Source organism: Pteronotus mesoamericanus, unplaced genomic scaffold (genome assembly GCF_021234165.1).
Source record: "Pteronotus mesoamericanus isolate MK-2021 breed Mesoamerican mustached bat unplaced genomic scaffold, CSHL_Meso_final contig_221, whole genome shotgun sequence".
Taxonomy (NCBI): domain Eukaryota; kingdom Metazoa; phylum Chordata; class Mammalia; order Chiroptera; family Mormoopidae; genus Pteronotus; species Pteronotus mesoamericanus.
The window spans coordinates 9,056,880-9,061,365 of NW_026555092.1; positions in this window are offsets into that span (position 1 = coordinate 9,056,880).

The window sequence follows — 4,486 nt, forward strand, 5'->3', positions numbered from 1 at the left end:
GGTGGTTGGCAAGGTTGGAGGCAGTGAGGTATTCTAATTGCTTCTATTTGCATTGAGTGATCTGTGGGAGGACCCAAGGTGGGGGTGGTTTTACAAATCTCTTCCCCTCCACTGGCCAGATAACCCAGTGGAGGTAAATTAATCCCCTGAAATATGAATGCAGATATACTGGTATCTTGTCATGTAATCCGGGCTCTGTTGGCTAAAAGGAAAGATAGTCTTCTACGCTATTCGTCTGTCGCTCCCTTAGCTGAGGCCCCAACACCTCGGTGCTGGCCTCCAGCGAGCCTTCATCAACCTGCCGTCCATAAATGGCCTCTCAGTTTCTCTCTCCAATTCATCCTCACTCGTGCCACTGGTATGTATTGCATGCCTAGCACACATCAGGCACTGAATTTGCATAACAGTCATGGCATCTAATTTAAGGAGCTTCTTGACTAACTTTTTTGAACACAGATCTGACCATGTAGCTCCTGTGTTTACCAACCGTCACAGGTTTCCCATTGCCCAAAACGGAGATTCCCAGCTCGAGACCCTGATTCAAGATGGCCTTGGCGGTGCCTGGACATAGACATTTTGAATAAGCCGCATAGGTAACTCTGATGTTTCCTCCTGATTGAGAAACCATAAATAAACTCTTAAACTTCTTGCTATGATACATAATACCCTCTGCAATATGACTCCAGCTTTCCCAGCCACACCAAATCCATTTGGTCTCTGCCCAAATCTCGCCTTCACTCTTTACCACACTCCAGCCATACTGCTGCTGTCACACTGCTGCTCTCTGACATAGCAAGCTCAATCGTCCAAGCTTACGCATCCTGTTATACATACTGATTGGAAAGTGCTTCCTCCATCTTCACAAAGCATTTGCACAAAGTAGGCTCTTTCCCCTTCCGTGGAGACCTTCCCTGACCTTTCCACTGAACTCCATACATAACCCCAATCATTAGCCCCTTACAAGTTTTACTTCCATCCTATCTTCCTAGCACTAATCACTATCTGCAATTGTTGCTTATTACTGTTCTTGTTTATTCCACATTTATTTCTTTTCCACTGGTGTTGAAGCCCCGCAAGGACAAAGTTGGTCTCATTTTCCACTATATCCTCAGTGCCTAGAATAGCGTATAGTATGTGGCAGGTGTTCAAATACTCATCAAATAAGCCATTGCTCTTTCTATAGATACTTCAGTGCTATTTGTATAGTCCCCACAAATCGAGTTTCTGTTGGCTATTAAGAAAACGACTCAAACTACTTTAATCAAGGGGGTGAGGGAAGGGGCAGAAACCACTGAAAGGGCTCTGGAAGCACACACCTGGACCTCATGGGGAAGTGGAACTCAGAGTCAGCTGGAGCCAAGGTATTTCTCCCAAGTCTCAGGCCCCGGTCTCTCCAATTTGCTTTCCCTAGGCTGCTGCTCTATCCTCCTCCCTCTGTCCTGATTACTCATGTCACATGGGACTGAACACATGCACTGGCCCTACTGGCCCCTCACATCCAGAGTCTCCCTGAGTTGAAACTGAGAATCTGGCCACTGGTTAGCTTTGGGCCAACTGTCTACCTCTTACCCAATTAGTTGTGGCCTTGGGGATTGAGAGGGAGGCACAAGGAAAGAGTGTCTAGCACTCTGCCTAGAGTCTCATGACAACCAACCCTGCCTGGCACAAATCCATGCCTTCTAGAGCCCAATCATGCCACTTTCTCCCAAATGTGCCTTGCTCTTTCACGTTCCCTTACCTCATTTCTTCTGCCTGAAGTTTGCTTCCCCCACATTAGCCTTATTTATAAGTGTACAATTCAGCGGCACTTAGCACACTCACAGTCATGTAACCATCACCACTAATTCAGAACACTTTTATCACGCCCAAAAGAAACCCCATATCCATTAGCAGTCACTCCCTATTCCACCCCACGCAACCACTAACATTCTCAGTTCTCTCAGGTATACAACTAGAACTGGATACTGAAAAATCTGGTATTGCTGGGTCATCTGACAACTCTGTATTCAACTTTTTGAGAAACTGACAGTTTTCAAAAGCAGCTCCACCACTCTACATCGTCATCAGCAATGTATAAGGATTCCAGTTTCCCCACAGCCTTGCCAAAATGTGTTATTGTCCATCTTTTTTTATTATAGCCAGCCTCATGGATGTGAAGTGCTAACTTCCTAACATGTTCCAGGATAGGTTTAATTACTCCCTTCTCTGTAGTACCATCACTTATGCCTCTATTAGTGCCCATTCATGCAACACTTACTGAGCACTCAGTACATGTCAAGCACCGTTCTAGGTGAAGATACAGTGAACAAGACAACAAAAAATCTGTGCCCTTGTGGAACTTATTCTGGTGGAGAGGGACAATAAAAAGTTTGTGACAGAGAAAGACAAGTACTGTATGATTTCATCATATGTGGAATCTAATGAACAAAATAAACTAACAAAATAGAAACAGACTTACAGAGAACAGAATGACAGCTGTCAGAGGGGAGGGGTTGTGCAGGGCTGGGTGAAAAAGGTGAAGGGATTAAGCAAAGAATAAAATCTCAGACAGACAAGAGTATGGTGATTACCAGAGGGAAAGGGGGGCAGAGGAAGGTAGATCAGGGTAAAAGGGAGATAAATGGTGATGGAAGGGAACTTGACTTGGGGTGGTGCACACACAATATACAGATGATACATTCCGTAATTGTACACCTGATACCTATGTAACTTTATTAACCAGTGTCACCCCAATAAATTCAATTAAAAAAATTTAATCTGAAATGGTGGTGCTATGGAGAAAACTAAAGCACGGCAGGGTGACAGAACATGCCGGTGGTGTGGTGGTGGCGATTCTAAATAGGGTGTGCATAGAAAACCTCGAAGTTAACTTTGAACTGAGACATCCACAAGAGATGTCAAGTAGGCATTGGATAAGGGGTCCGGAGTCAAGAACTGAGTCCAAGTAGATGGAGCTGAAGAGGAGAAGCTAACAAGGAACCAGAAACTCAAACTGAGGTGTGGCTGCTAAACTAGGCAAAAACTTGATGTGGTATCCTAGAAGGCAAAAATCTGCATTAGTTTTCTACTATTGCTGCAACGAATTAACACAAATCTCTTGTTAGTGGCTTAAAACAAAAGACTTATCCTACAGTTCTGTAGAAGTCCCACTTGATTTTAGGGGACTAAAATCAAGGCGTTGGCTGGCTGAATTCCTTTTTGGAGGCTCTGGGGGGAGTTTCCTTGATTTTTCCAGGTTCTTGAGGCCCCCTTCCTGTCTTCCAAGTCAGCAACACTGCATCTCTCAAACATTCTTCGCTGGTCACATCTCCTGACCTCAGCCAGGAAAGATGCTCTAAGGACCCGTGCAGTTAGATCAGACCCGCCCAGATAACCCAGGATAACCACTCCATCTCAAGATCCTCAACATAGTGATGACCACCAAGTCCCTTTTAAGATATGCATGTATTTACAGGTTCCAGGGATTAGAAATGTGAACATCTTTCTAACTGAAGACAGCACACAAGCATAGATGCAGATAGGTAAATAGACGTGATGGTACGAGCCTGTGGAAATTTTATTTCCATTTTGTTTAAAAGAAAAAAGGTCATAAACTGAGAGTGAGGATGGGAAAGGTGTTAAAATGTAAGAGCTTTCAGGAAGAGTGAGAGTGTATGGGAGAAATGTAATTGGATTGTCAGGTGGTAAAGCTCTACTTTAAATCCAGTAGTCATGACTTCAGAGACGAGCCAGCAAGTTCACTTTCCCAAGTGCATGAGGAAAGGTGGCATATTGAACTTAACCAAATGGAGTTGAGTCAGGCAAGTCCGTATAATAAAGCAAGAGATGAGGCAAGGCAATTTAACTGTGTAGCCACGAGTGGCTGTAACTAACCATGGGACACTGAATTGAAGCTGGACAATGGTCGTGAAGTGGAAAATTAAAGTGAGAGGATCGATGCATCATGTCACATTGTACTGTAATCACTCAGTTTCTGTCTACACAAGTAACTCCTCTTCTAGACTGAGGTCCTTCAAAGTGGGATCAGTGTCTTATCTTTTCACTCCTTGTCCTTGAGCATGTAAGTTTGTTATCTGAATGGATAGCTGAAATGCTTACCCATGGATTAAAGGAAATTCCCCACTTCCAATCCTATGATATATAGAGTTCCTCCTTCCTCAGTTCTTTTAACGGTTCAAGTAAAAAGTTTCAATGCTTCATCAAAACCTATGGTACAAGCAAGTCCTTTGGAATGAGAAAAGATGTTGGATTCCTAGTGCTGTGCCCAAGAACTGAACTAGAAAATGTAGCAAATGCACCCCAGTAAATTTGCCCCTACTGAACACACCTGGATGGTATGAAATCTATGAACCTCCCAAACCCTAATTATTTCACCTCCTTGCAGTAATTAGCAGGACCCAAATCAGACCTTGAGAATACCAAGTTTTCTAAGGAGAAAAATGAAACTTAGCCTGGGGGTGGAAAACAAACACACAAACAAAGAGCA